Below are 15,095 nucleotides of genomic sequence, written 5' to 3'. Positions count from 1 at the left end.
AGATTGGTCCCCTTGGTTCTGTTCTCCACACAAAATGCCAGCAAGTTCTCACTGAGAGGTGTCTGAGGTCTACAAGATTGGCACCATTAAAAGAAGTTCCCGCCGGGCGCGGTGGCTCACGCCTGTAATCCCAGCACTTTGGAAGGCGGAGGCGGGCGGATCACGAGGTCAGGAGATCGAGACCATCCTGGCTAACACGGTGAAACCCCCCGTCTCTACTAAAAATACAGCCGGGCGTGGTGGCGGGCGCCTGTAGACCTAGCCACTAAGGAGGCTGAGACAGGAAAATGGTTACAGTAAACCGGTGCCGTGATCCAACCAAAGCAAAGGAAATCACCTGTGTGGCAACAAAACACCAAAAAATGAAATATTCATTCGATAAAGGTTAAGGCCCTGCGAGCGCGTGGTCCCTTGAGTCCCTTGAGGGTGAGGAAATCGGACGACCGACCTCCACGTGTAGGGGAGGACGTGGTGCAGCAGCGCCAGATAACGCCGGAAGAACCCCAAGTGGAGGCTGCTTGGGTCCTTCAGGAGTGAGTGAAGAACCAATTTCTGTGGCATGTGTTTCAACAGTAACCGTACTGTAATACTTCCTAAAAAGAGTAAATATGTATCGAACTAATTGTATACATAGACCCTTTTGAACACAATTTAAAAGTACACATTTTAAAAGTAAATAATGAATTTTGGTAGTAGAAGTTACAGCAACATGACAGGCTATTTACTCGTATGTATGATGTAATGGAAAGAACCCAGAGAAGCATTGGAGCCACTTAGTCCACTTTTGAATCTATGTCTCACTAGTAGTATGACTTCCCTAACTGCCTTATGCAAAATGGAGATGATGATAATGAAGATAATACAGATCCTAAGGGGATAGTTGTGAATATCAAATGAAATAGAATTTGTAATGCACAGTTCTCAGAGTGTGCTGTCCACTGCCTTACTCTCACAGGCTCAAACAGGGGAACCCACAGAGGGTATTTTGAAAGCCTTTTAACTGGGCCTTATCTTTGGTTAAATTAGAGTATAAAAAATTCAAGAATAACACCATCGGAAGCATACGAGTAATAATGTAATCATTAAAACAAGTCCCAAACAGTACCACAAAAAAAGCTAAGTACACAATAATTTAGACTATGTAAGAGATCAGATTTGGTTGAGATTAATTAAGGAAAGCCTCCTAGATGGAGTTATAGTCCTTAGAGAGGATTTTTTTTTTGAGACAGGGTCGCACTCTGTTGTTGATGCTGGGGTGCAGTGGTCCAGGCTGGGGTGCAGCGGTGGGATCATAGCTCACTAAAGTCTTGAACTCCTAGGCTCAAGGGATCCTCTCCCCTCAGCCTCCTGAGCAGCTGGGATTAAGGCACATATCGTCATGCCCAGCTAATTGGCTGGTTTATTTTGTTTTTGTATTTTTGTAGAGACTCAGTATGTTGAGTCATAGGTCTCACTATGTTGCCCATGCTTAGATAGGAGTTTTGAAGAAGTGATTGATCAGAATTGCTTTTTTTTTTCCCTGAGATGGAGTCTTGCTCAGTCACCCAGACTGGAGTGGTGCAGTGGCCCGATCTTGGCTTACTGCAACCTCCACCTCCCAGGTTCAAGCGATTCTTCTGCCTCAGCCTCCCTAGTAGCTGGGATTACAAGCGCCCGCCACCGCGCCCAGCTAATTTTTGTATTTTTAGTAGAGACAGGGTTTCACCATGTTGGCCAGGCTGGTCTCAAATTCCTGACCTCGTGATCAACCTGCCTCAGCCTCCCAAAGTGCTGGGATTACAGGCATGATGAGCCACTGTGTCCGGCCAGAATCACTTAAAAAAAAAAAAAAAAAAAAAAGTAGAGATGGAGTCTCACTATGTAGCCCAGGTTGGTCTCGAACTCCTGGGCTCAAGCAATCTTCCCATCTTGACCTCCCAAAGTGCTGGGATTACCAGCGTGAGTCACCGCACCCTGCCCAGAATCACTTTTGACAAAAGTTAGTAGTGACATTTTGAATAGATTCCTGACAAAAGTTAAGTAGAGACATTTTGAATCCATCCCAGGATTACGTATATGTGAGCAAGATCTAAAAGTTACTTGATTTTTTTATTTGTGTTTTTTTACTTTGGTCTTGGTAGTCAAACGAGTGAACATTTCAGCTGTTGTAATTTTGAGAATAAAAGTACTAAAAGGAAACAATATGTACACAGCGGTGACCTGTATATTCACAGACATGTATTGATCACTATTCTAGGTCCTATGCTAAGTGCTGAGAACACACAGAAACAAGACAGCCTCTGTCCTCAAAAGCTGTCAAAATTTAAAAGCTCAAAGAATAAGTCATGAGTCAGTTATGGAAATAAAGGCTTTTGGCTTTGCAGGTCTGATTCAGAATGCTTGGAATTTAGGTTTGTAGAACCTTTCTGGTTGGTGATTTACACCATACTATAATAAAAGTGTATTTTGCTTATGTAAACATATGTCTTTTGGAAAAAGTCCTGGCACTCTCTGAACTCTAGACCCAAGTAATTATGAAAATTAGGAAATATGTGCCGGGACACAGACAGATACTAAAAATGATTACACAAGGCAAAGCTAAATTAATCATACTTGCCAACAAATTCCCTGCTTTAAGATAAATTTCTCCCCGGTATACTATATAGCTTAATTGCAAGTATCTAACATGAAGAATGCCATAAGATGGTTAAAACATGCCTTATACATACCAGCAGACATCAGTATTTCTAGAAGTTTTTCAGAGTAAAATTTTATCATTTTTTTCCCTTGAGTTTTTTTTTTTAATGATTCATAACTTCTCCTTCCCCCATGACTTTTGGTTAAAGGTATTTTATGCTAGAAGTGTAAGATTTTCAAAAAGGAAAAACCAAAAGAGCTAGGAAAGTAGGAAAAGTGAATGGTAAAGTCCGTAAAATTTTGCAAGACTTTAGATAACTGTCAGGAAAACATCTAACGTTTCAAAGTACCTGATATATTTAGGCATTATTTATGTAGCCTTCACTACCTGAGGTCAGGACTTTCTGTCTTGTGTTCAGTTAACCTTCGAGCACATAGTATAGGGCCTTGATTGACTGTGGCAGGGTTTTAATAAATGATAACAGTTATTAATGCTTAATAAAGAAATTTTTTGGCTGGGTGCAGTGGCTCACGCCTGTAATCCCAGCACTTTGGGAGGCCGAGGCAGGAGGATCACCTAAGGTCAGGAGTTCAAGACCAGCCAGGCCAAAATGGTGAAACCTTGTCTCTGCTAAAAAATATAAAAATTAGCCGGGCATGGTGTTGCATGCCCATAATTCCAGGTGCTCAGGAGTCTGAGGCAGGAGAATCGCTTGAACCCAGGAGGTGAAGGTTGCAGTTGAGCCGATCACATCACTGCCCTCCAGCCTAGGCAACAGAGCGAGACTCCATCTCAAAAAAAAAAAAAAAAAAAAATTAACCCTGGGGAATATGGCGAAACCCCGTCTCTACAAAAAATACAAAAGTTAGCTGGGTGTGGTGGCATGTGCCTACAGTTCCAGCTACTCAGGAGGCTGAGATGGGAGGATCACTAGAGCCTGGTGTTAATGGTGGAGGGTGTCCAGCTTCTTGGTGTCTTGAACAAAGAACTGGACAAAACGCACAAACAGAGCAAGGAAAGAATGAAGGTTTTATTGAAAATGAAAGTACACTCCACAGTGTGGGAGTGGGGCTGAGCAAAGGAGCTCAAAGGCCCCGTTACAGAGTTTTTGTGAGTTTAAATACCATCTACTTGGGGTACGCCCTATGTAAATGAAGAGGATGAAGTAAAGTTACAAAGTAATTTACTCCGTGTATGCCCTGTGGAGAGGATATTTCCTATTATAGCTGAAGTGTGAGTTGGCCTTATGTTCCTTGACTCCAGACCCTATTTTTCTGCCTCACTGGGAAGTCGAGGCTGCAGTCAGCCAAGATCGCGCCACTGTACTCCAGCCTGGGCAACAGAGGGAGACCCTGTGTCATAAATAAATAAATAGGAAGAAAGCTGAGTGAGATAGCCTATTTTCTGATTATCCCCAATTCTCCCAGCTACATTACCTTTCATACTGTCCTCCAAAATAATGTAGTGACGTTTTGTTGGAAAGCGTTATTACAACATGGCTGTTCCAGACCCATCCCCACTCCTCGTCTTGCCTCACAGAGTAACCCTAATGAGATAGGGCAGGATATCCCTCCACTCCCTGTCAAGATCTCGTCCTGTACTTGTCTAATAGGTGTCAATGAGAGGTATCCGTTTTCTGACCTCTTTTATATTACTGTTTTTCCTTTCTGAAGTCTCCTTAGAGTCTATTGTTTCTGCATTTAACATTGTTATACTTTCACGTGATAATGCATGCCCTCTAGAAGGGTGCCTACTCTTCACAGGGCAGCAGGAGAAAGACTGAGAACCAAGTGAAGGGGGAAGCCCCTTATAAAAACCATTAGATCTGGTGAGAACTTACTATGAAGAGAATATCATGGGGGCAATCACCCCCATGATTTCATTACCTCCTACTGGGTCCCTCCCATGACACATGGAGATTTTGGGAACTACAATTCAAAATGAGATTTGGGTGGTGAAACAGCCACACCATATCACACCATATCACCAGCTTTATAAACGGTTAACAAGGACCTGAGGGTAAGGCTTATCAGATGAAGGGCTAGTATTCTTACTGCCTGCTTATTACAGTTATCACAATAATGTAAACACACACAAAAATGGGCATCGTACTCCCAGAATGTTGGTTTTTTCCCTACCTCAAGATGATTTTATAAAAGTCTTCATAATCCAGTTCTTGGTTCATAAACACAGTAATTCAGAAGCCACTTTAGTCTTCCTGGTCTCTAAAATGTATATCACTTTTCTTAGATTAATTATAAATTAATTAATTGATTGTCATGCCCACATCTTAGGTGATTCTGATGTCAATTGAAGCGTTTTAGAATTACCAGTGTGAATTTTAAAAGTACAAGATTGTTAATAAACTATTATTTATCTGTAAGTAGTCTTGTGAACTTTTATGGCATTAGATGTGTCTTTAACCAGTTCTTCCAGTCTTTTCTGTTATTTCCTGGTTGTTTGCCTATCACAATTAATAATTTACATTTGAAAAGAACCATATTTTCTAAAATGTATTTTTGCTAAATGTTAGTTCCTTGAGTATCAATAGTTCCTTGAGATGTTAATAGATGTTATTTGGTTAAAAAAAAAAACATTGACTCCATTCTCTTTACTAGGCCTACTTTAAGCAATGAGCTGTAAATTTCAGAACATTAGAAGATAGATCAGTTGAGATTTTTCTTCTTTTTATTTTCCTTCTATGAATAATTAAATATTAGCTGTGTTTTCAGCTCTCAGCTGGTAAGAACTTTGCCTTTTTTAGATGTTGGTGTCCTCTTTCAGTTAACCCATATCCCATTACCCTGCCAAACCTCACTGGTATTAAGTTATTATTTATTAGCATATAGTGGATGCAAGGTGCTGCCACTGTACATGCTTTAATACCTAGTTTCTCAAATTTCGCAACAATCCCAATCCAATTTACTGAGCCATTTTCTTTTCTTTCTTTGCTTTTTCTTTTTTTTTTTTCTTGAGATGGTCTGGCTCTGTTCCCAGATTGGAGTGAGAGAGGAGACCACTCCTCATATTGTCTTATGCTTAATTTCTTGTTTGCTGAAACGGTAGAAGTTAAAAGAATAGGCAGAAGTGAAATTCATAGTCAGACAGCCCGGCACCATGTCTCGGGCCTGGTAGTTAAAATTCAACCCCTGACCTCACCGCTTGTCGTATCTATAGATTCTAGACATTGCATGAAGAAGCATTGTGAAACTCCCTGTTCTGTTCTGTTTCCTTCTGATTACTGATGCATGCAGCCCCCAGTCATGTACCCCTCGCTTGCTCAATTGATCACAACCCCCACTTCACACAGCCCCTTTAGAGTTGTGAGCCCTTAAAAAGGATAGGAATTACTTATTCGGAGAGCTCAGTTTCTAGGACGTGAGTCTGCCGACGCTCCCAGCTGAATAAAGCTCTTTCCTTCCACAATCCAGTGTCTGAGGGACTCCTGCTACAGGAGTGCTGTGGCATGAACATGGCTCACTGCAAGCTCTGCCTCCTTGGGCTTAAGCCATCCTCCTACTCAGCCTCCCAAGTAGCTGGGAGTACAGGCACCTGCCACCATGCCTGGCTAATTATTGTATTTTTTGTAGAGACTGGGTTTCAACATGTTGGCCAGGCTGGTCTCGGCTTCCCGAAGTGCTATGATTACAGGAATGAGCCAGAGCGCCCAGCCTGAGCCATTTTCAAACCCAGTATGTTCAGCCTCTTAATATGAATCATTAGCTAGGAACTTGCCTTGCTGTAATCTCATCCATACACAAATTTTACATGACTTTTGACATCTGAAGAAGCTCCTTGGATTAAAACAGAAATAATAAATTAGAACATGTTCTTAGGCTTGTCCCTAAAATAAACTCTTGACTAAACTTTTTTCCTTTACAAAAGAATACAAGACAATGTTTTGGGATTCTCAGAAATGACAAAAGGGACACAATTATCACAGTTTTTAGTTGTGTCATGTTTTTTATGTTACTCTTGAAGGAGGTTATTTTCACCCTATAGTTTTTTACTATGAAAAGTTTTAAATTTACAAAAAGGAGTTGAAATAATATTGCAGTGAACAATATATACACTCCATAATCAACAATTGCTAGTATTTGCCATACTCGCTTTAGATCAATCTTTCTTTCTTATGTATGGACACACACAGCATGTACATTTCTTTTGCTGAACTGTTTGAAAATAAGTGACAGATGTGATGACTTTACCATTTAAACACTTCAGCAAGCACTCTTACATGTAAGAGCATTCTACACATCACAAAATTATTATCACTCCTAGGAAAAGTAGCAGTAATTTCATTGTATCTAATAACTGGCTTATGACCCAATTTCTCTAGTTATCCCAAGAATATATTTATGTATTTATTTTTTTGAACTAGAATTCAGTATACAGTCACTCATTACATGTGACTGTAATGTCTTTAGTCTCTTAATATTTTTATAACGTTGACTTTTTAAAGACCATTTGATTCACAGTTTTGTTGCATTTGATCCTCTATGTTCTATAAATTGGAAGGTATGTCTAGAAACTTGATTTAATTCAACTTAAAATATTTTTGGCAAAAGGATTTCATAGATGATGCTGGTATTTCATATTGTAATACATTAGATGGCCCAAATATTTTCAATTTTCATTTTAGATTGCTTTTAAGATGATATTTAAAATCATATATCCATACAAGGCTAACTTTTTTTTTTTCGAGACGGAGTCTCATTCTGTCACTCAGGCTGGAGTGCAGTGGTGCCATTTCGGCTCCCTGCAACCTCTGCCTCCTGGGTTCAAGCGATTCTTGTGCCTCAGCCTCCCAAGTAGCTAGGATTAGAGGTGCGAGCCACTGAACCCAACTAATTTTTGTATTTTTGGTACAGACAGGGTTTTGCCATGTTGGCCAGGCTGGTCTTGAACTCCTGACCTCAGGTGATACACCTGCCTTAGCCTCTCAAAGTGCTGGGATTACAGGCATGAGCCATTATGCCCAGCAGGCTAATTTTTTTTTTTTTTTTTGACAGGGTTTCTCTCTTGTTGTCCAGGCTAAAGTGCAGTGGTGCGATCTCAGCTAACTGCAACTTCTGCCTCCTGGGTTCAAATGATTCTCCTGCCTTAGTTTCCCAAGTAGCTGGGATTACATGCACCCACCACCTTGCCCTGCTAATTTTTGTATTTTTAGTAGAGATGGGGTTTCACTATGTTGGCCAGGCTAGTCTTGAACTCCTGACCTCAGGTGATCCACCCGCCTCAGCCTCCTAAAGTGCTGGGATTACAGGCATGAGCCACCACGCCTGGCCTCACTAACATTTTTTGATGCTATTTCTAGCACTCAAACCCTGGAATTATTTACAGAAGCATAAAGCAATGCACAATGCTTTATGCTTTTTTATTTTATTTAATTTTTTTGAGACAGGGTCTTATTCTGTCACCTAGGCTGGAGTGTAGTGGCTCCATCACAGCTCACTGCAGCCTCAAACTCCTGAGCTCAAGTGATCTTCCCACCTCAGCCTCCCAAGTAGCTGGGACTACAGGTGTGCACCACCGCACCTAGCTAATTTTTGTATTTATTGAAAAAGAATTTTTTTTTTTTTAAATATAGAGACAGGGTCTCGTTATGTTGCCCAGGCTGGTCTTGAACTCCCGGCCTCAAGTAATCCTCCTGCCTTGACCTCCTAAAGTGCTAGAATTACAGGCATGAGACATTGCACCTGGCTGCATCTTCATTTCCTATTGCCAGACAATTAAAATATAGCTGTGGATGTAATTTTTGTTAAATCAGTCACATTCACCCAGTAGGTATATGGCAATTTTCTTTTTTATTTATTTTTTCTTGCAGTGCTCTATACATTCAGAGAAACTTCTCTAGTAACAAAGCATAGAAACGATCACTGAAAGTAGTCTTGATGGCAACTTTCTTGAAGGCAGGGACTATATCATGTTCATATTTTTATTAAATGTCTAGCAATGAAAAGCTGCTTAATAAAAATATGTTTGTCAGTTGTTTTGAAAGACACTGTATCTTTTATAAAGTAGACTTAGAGAACAGTTAAGTCTCACTGTACTCAAGAAAAGTTACTGTGGTCAAATCCATCCATTTTATGTTAACTCATAATTCTCAGTTTCATGGTATATATACCAACAATACACCCAAATCCTAGGGAGTCCATCTAGTTAGTTAGTTAGTTTGTTTATTTATTTATTTAGAGACAGGGTCTTGCTCTGTCACCCAGGCTGGAGCGTAGTGGTGCAATCATGGCTCACTGTAACCTCCGCCACCTCGGTTCAAGTGATCCTCCCTCCTCAGCCTCCCCAGTAGCTGGAACTTGACGTGAGCACCACCACATCCAACTAATTTTTGTATTTTTTGTAGAGATGGGATTTTGCCATTTTGGCCAGGCTGGTCTAGAACTCCTGAGCTCAAGTGATCCACTCACCTTGGCCTCCCAAAGTGCTGGGATTACAGGCGTGAACCACTGTGCCTGGCCCCATCCAGTTTAATACTCGTGATTTCCTGTGCCCAACTGTACGTGCTATTTATCTAAGTAGATAAAATATGGAATCATTTTAAAACTGGATATAACATATCACATGGAGCAAGTGATAAATTACTGATAATATTTAGGTTACTGAGTAAAGAAAAAAGGGTCTGTGGTGCCTTATGCCTGTAATTCCAGCGTTTTGGGAGGACGAGGGGAGAGGATTCCTTGAGCCAGGGATTTGAGACCAGGCTGGGCAACATAGGGAGATCTACCAAAAAAAAAAGAAGAAGAAGAAAGGAAGGGTTGGATGGCAGAGGACAGACAGTGGTAATTTGTCACTGTGTTTCCAGTGTGCTCAGAGGTGAGCATTCTTTCAATGCAATATCCATGTTCTGGGGCTCCTTACAGATGATGTGGGCTGCAGACCTGATATATGAAGTCTTCACAGTGATATAACTCTTGTCATTGAAACCCTTTTACTCTGATTATATAGTGGAGAACATTTGCCTTGTCTTTCGAAGTTTGAGGGCAATTTTTAAAAAATACACTGGGCCGCTTAACACTTTATTCATTGGTATCGATGTATAAGGTTGGTGTTCTGACCTTAAAGATATCCTTGACTATTCTTCTCCCTCCCATTCAAATCTACCAGGAAATCTTACTGAGTCAGCCTTCCAGATAGACCCACGTCTCCTCTTTCCCTGTTAGCACTCTGATCTTTCTTAATACTTTTTGTCACCAGGAGCCTCTTAATTGATTTCCTTGTTTCTATCATTGTCCCCTTAAGGTCTTTTCTCAACACAACAGTTAGAATTATCTTCTTAAAAGGTAAGTTAGATTCTGTTTCTCTTCTGCTCAGAACCTTCACAGACTTCCCATCTCTCAGTTAAATCTAAAGTCCTTACAAGCCCAGAAAGCTCCATATCTTTTTGACTTCCTCCCCACCATTCTTCTCTCATACTGCTGCAGCCACCGGGAATGGCAGGAAAACATGTAACATCAAGTTTCTCAACCCAAAAAGCTAATACCTTACACCTATTATAGAAACATGATGTTTTCCATAAGGCATTGATTTCCTGTGGAATTCTAGACTGAATAGGCAGCCAACTTGCTATATGTATCATAAAATTAAAAAAAGGACCTTATAAAACAATGGTTTCTAAACCACTGGAGATTCAGATCCTGTGAGTCTGAGTTAGGGCCCAGGAATCTAATATTTTAGAAGTGCCTCAGGTGATTCACGTTTACAGCCAGTCTTGGACACCTGAGCTAGAGCATTTTCTTTATATTGTCCTGAGACCTGAAGAGATGAGAACTATGTTAGTGAAGTGAGAGGAAGGTATGTGGCTAATTGGGCTTTTGAAATCAACGAAGAGGTGTGTGGTATGCTTTTTTAACTCATGGTCATGGGTCCTTCTTGCCTCCTAAACCTTTTCTGCTGGGATTTGTGCTTCAGAATCAGCCCAGGAACTCATTAAATATACAAGAGCTCACGCCCTACCAAAGACTTACATAACCTGTATTTAAGTATATCTGGTTTTACAAAACCTCTAGGCCAGAGAAGTGTATCCACACCAGGGAGCATTGAGACTAAGTTCAGCTAGAATTTCAGGGAAGGCTGGAATGCGTCAGTCAAGTCAGTGAGGCTAAAATGGTCATCATCACACAATTCCATTCTTCCAGAGTGATGAGCTTTAATAATGCCCTTTTTTTTGGACAGCAATGAGGAACCTGAAAACGTTTTAGGATTAAAAACCAGAGCGCCCAACGTGGGGCTCGAACCCACGACCCTGAGATTAAGAGTCTCATGCTCTACCGACTGAGCTAGCCGGGCTCACAGGCGTGTGCTTCTTCTCCAATATACTAAGAGAATACATAATTTCTTTTGTATGGTTAGGATTCTGGATTTCATGTTTATGTTAGTTTTATAGGTAAAATGAAATGAAACTCAAAGGACGTAAACATTACCTGAATCATTAGCATGCATTCCAGTCACTTTCTCTACATCTTCCCTCTTTTCCCCATTCTCACAAATTTGTGTTGATAGGCCTTAAAATGTTTCCAGGACCTAAAAGTCAGTGTCATTGGATGCTTACCAGAGTGACCCCTGCACTGGCGCTCCCAAAACTCCAGATTCGGTTACCAATGTGGCTCCAAGCACAGTCCCAAGGACCTTAGGTCCTCGAGCCCAAACAATTTCCTGGACCCTCTCTGTGGCCCAGTGAGGCGTTCCCCTCTTGTTCTCATAACCCATCAATTCTTGCCCCTCCTGCCAAGCTATGTGGATATGGCCCTCAAGAAAATATCTGCGGTGTTCTCCCACCTTTGCAGGACCCGTATGTTTGCTCATTTGTTTTCCTTCATAATCAAGGCACACATAGAAAAGGGGGCAGGGTTGCAATTATATTTTAATATAAAGTATCTGACAACGAGTACAATATAGGATGCAGTGATTTTTGTATGTTGTGTTTACCGCCAACAGCAAAAGTAGATTCAGCACAACAGATTTTAAAAAAAATCTACTTAATGAGTGTACCAATGGTACGCTCCAGGAGGAGAGAAAAAATGCTCCTTCTCAGAAGAAAGCAGAACCGCGATCTGTGTGACAGGGTAGTACTTAACGCTGTAGCAACGAGGAAAGTCGAAATAACTCAAAGTTTCCTAACACCTTGACTCCTGATCTTCCAATTTAAATCCATCCTTTGATGTAATGAATCAGTAATAAATAGCATTGAATTAAGATGTGACCATTTTATTTCTAACATATTTCACGAGAACACAATCGTGGAGTTGGAACTTCTAGAAGATCCGGAAACGTTTGCCTTTGCAAAAATCTGTAGAGCGGACTAAAGAGAAGCAAAAAAAAAAAAGTCCTTAACTAGAGATCGCGACTCACTTGTTGGGTTCGAACGCACATCAATGCCACAATATCAGCACTTCTAACTGGCAAGTTTTAACTTAGAAACTAAGGTTGGGTGAAAGCGGCCAGATTCAGAAGCAAGGGACAAAACTTGGGCTCGTCCGGGATTTGAACCCGGGACCTCTCGCACCCTAAGCGAGAATCATACCCCTAGACCAACGAGCCGCCTGATTATTGGTTATTTTAGATGCCTTAAATATTTACTAAATTTCTTTTTTTAAAATGTACGTGTAGCTATATGCAACTATAATTGATAATACCTTTAATTAATTTTGTTAAAAAAATTATCAGGTCAATGAGGCTCTCAGAATTTCTCCGAATTTTCCCTCAATCCAATCCTAAGGACTGTTATCTCAAATGGCTCTTGACACATCCTTTCTGAGAAACAGCTGTGGCGTTTGTTTAAAACGCAGAAATCTGGGTTCCTTCTCAAATCTGAGTCAAAGTCTCTCTGGAGGCGAGGCCCAATAAGTTTCGTTTTTGACAAGCGCTCGAGCTCACCCACAGGTGTGGGGCTAACAAAGCCCACGTGGAGCTCGTGACTTGCGATCAGCATTTTCCATAGAAAATAGTAAAACACGTGAAAATTCACTCGACAGGCTATACAGCTGTGAGGTCGTAAATAAACAGAGGACATTAGTTGTACAAGGAACGGGGAATATTTAACATCAAGATGTGGACTGAGCAGTTATTCCTGGCGTTGGCCAACCTGGACCAACTGGTCCAGGTTGCTGATGTGGAAAAGGTAGATTTTGGAAAGGGGCTTAGTCCTTTCTTGGGAAATCAAAGTAACAAGAAAATGTTTCTCTCGGAATGGAATTTCTGTCTTGATGTGTGAGTGTTGATCTTCCCAAGTAGGGATCCTTAACTGGGCAATCAGAGATAATGAACACTGCCTTCTCACACTTGCCCCGCATTTCATTATCTGAAGATTTATCCGTTTTCAGACTATTTCAAGGACAGTGTTGGGGCACTAAACAAATTGGTGACACTGTTTTGCCCTCTATTGAATTTAAATCTAACTCCTAAAATATCCTGCTGCTTTTCTGCTTCTCATGAGCAAACATTTTGAGCACCATGACTTAAGAAAACAAGACCTCTGGACTTACTACAACGATTTGGACTTCTGGCAAAGTGTTAGTTATAAAGGTTAGCACAGTCTCTCTTGTAGTAACAGTCCTCAGGCAATTGGTTTTTCTTTGTCTTTTGCCGTAAGTTATGTGATGGAAGAAAAGAGGGCTGGCCCGTACGGGGATCGAACCCGCGACCTTGGCGTTATTAGCACCACGCTCTAACCAACTGAGCTAACCGGCCACCTATCTGTTAGAAGTCTTAAGAACTGCTTCAAGAAGTTCATCAGTGTTATTCCCCTACGGGAGACCGGTGCACTAAAGCAGCCAAATTCGCCCTTGCTCAGCTGAAATTCATCCTTCTGCCGATATTTGTCCTATTTTTATCATCCTATGACGCACAGGACTAACAATAGCCCGTCTTCCCTCCCCTTTCCATGTTCTCAAGCCAAGATTATTTCTGCCCTAAAGGCAAACCATATACCACAAATAGGGCTCATTAATGGGTTCCGGGCAACTTTCCAGGTTGCTCCTCTTCTGTCATCTCCCCATTGGGCATGTTTTTCTGTGTTCTCAATTCCATTTGTTTCACATAGACAGTTCAAAATACTTCAAAGCAATCTTCCTCCCCGTGCTCCATGTACAATTCTACATACAGTGGCTAAAACAACGCCATAAAAAGTTAAAGAAGTGGAAGATACAAAGTATAATTATTTCACATTTTGAAATATAGTTTCTAATAGCATTGGGCAGATAGGATAAAAGGACTTGGAGATGCCGGGGATCGAACCCGGGGCCTCATACATGCGAAGCATGCGCTCTACCACTGAGCTACATCCCCAGCCCTAGGAAACATTTCTTTGTAGCTCTCCCTAGTTGTTTGTGAAAGATTTCTGTTACCACTCCACCGCCCCGCCACCTCCGTCCTCCCATATCTGTCCCCGTCCCCATCTCTGTCCCCAAAATTCTAAGATTTGCGGACTGCTGAAACTAAATTCTCTTTTATTTGTCGAACAAAATCCCGAAATGGTTAATGGGGCAGCATCCATCAGTTTTCATAGTGTGGAAAACCTTCCAGCCATCAGACACACTTGTCAAATACTTAACCTACTGACCCAGGGATAGAACTATTGATAACTACCTGGAAATCTGACAAGAAAAAGGAGAGTGAGGACGCTTCTTTACAAACTTCTTTAATTTATTTTTCCTTTTTTGAAAGAAACGAAATATTGAAAACCAAGGCAGGTGAAACCAAGCACTGCTAAATCAAACAGTTTTCTCTATCTTTCCTCTCACAACAGCTTCCCTAAGTACGTCGCCGAAAAGGTGATTCAATTACTCCCCTTTACATGCACCAGCGTCAGATCAGGTTACTTTTGAAAATGTTTTGTTTGGGCCCAAGTTTAGAGAGAGGATTTGAGACATTTGTCTGGGAAGCCTAGGAACTGAAGGCGAGCACTCTGTTAGTCCTTGACTGGATTGAATTATATGAATACATATATATGCGTGTAGAAAGATAGGTAGATAGGTAGGTAGGTAGATAGATACATAGATGATAGATAGATAGATAGATAGATAGATAGATAGATAGATAGATAGAATTTTGGGGGGATGTTAGTATTGATTTGTAATATGTTTAGACCTCGGTCTTGGACCCTCGTTATGGCTGAGCTTCTGTGCTGTTATTAGCAAGAATTTCTAAATTACCAGCTCCTTATTAAAATCGCAGCTGAACCTTCTAAAATCACGTTCTAGGTCAGATACATAGGTTAATAAACCAGGGTTGATGTAGTTTGGACATTTTGTATGAACCTTGGTAGCTCAGTCAGTATGGCCACGGACTTTTAATCTGAGGACCCAGGTTTCAAGTCCCTGTTTAGGTGTCGCTGTATTTCTCCTTTTTTATTTCCATTTCTTCATTTTTAACCCAATACGTATAGTATTCTTTCCTTATCAGCGGGAGATACGTTCCAAGACACACAGTGAATGCCTGAAACCTCGGATAGTACCATAGTATA

General features: G+C 41.0%; 4 non-coding genes across 4 annotated transcripts; all 4 read right to left on the bottom strand.

The window, feature by feature from the left end:
• Window positions 1-10,848: 10,848 nt before the first annotated feature.
• TRNAK-CUU (transfer RNA lysine (anticodon CUU)) lies at window positions 10,849-10,921 on the bottom strand. Its single transcript has one exon. It is a non-coding gene; the product is annotated as a tRNA-Lys (tRNA).
• A 1,179-nt stretch (window positions 10,922-12,100) lies between these two features.
• On the bottom strand, window positions 12,101-12,172 carry TRNAP-AGG (transfer RNA proline (anticodon AGG)). Its single transcript has one exon. It is a non-coding gene; the product is annotated as a tRNA-Pro (tRNA).
• A 1,075-nt stretch (window positions 12,173-13,247) lies between these two features.
• TRNAI-AAU (transfer RNA isoleucine (anticodon AAU)) lies at window positions 13,248-13,321 on the bottom strand. The gene has a single exon. It is a non-coding gene; the product is annotated as a tRNA-Ile (tRNA).
• Window positions 13,322-13,846: 525 nt separating this feature from the next.
• TRNAA-CGC (transfer RNA alanine (anticodon CGC)) lies at window positions 13,847-13,918 on the bottom strand. The gene has a single exon. It is a non-coding gene; the product is annotated as a tRNA-Ala (tRNA).
• Window positions 13,919-15,095: the final 1,177 nt, after the last annotated feature.

This window comes from Hylobates moloch, unplaced genomic scaffold (assembly GCF_009828535.3).
Source record: "Hylobates moloch isolate HMO894 unplaced genomic scaffold, HMol_V3 SCAFFOLD_20, whole genome shotgun sequence".
Lineage (NCBI taxonomy): Eukaryota > Metazoa > Chordata > Mammalia > Primates > Hylobatidae > Hylobates > Hylobates moloch.
The sequence above is the reverse complement of the archived record's forward strand: the minus strand, read 5'-3'. Positions and strand labels throughout refer to the sequence as shown.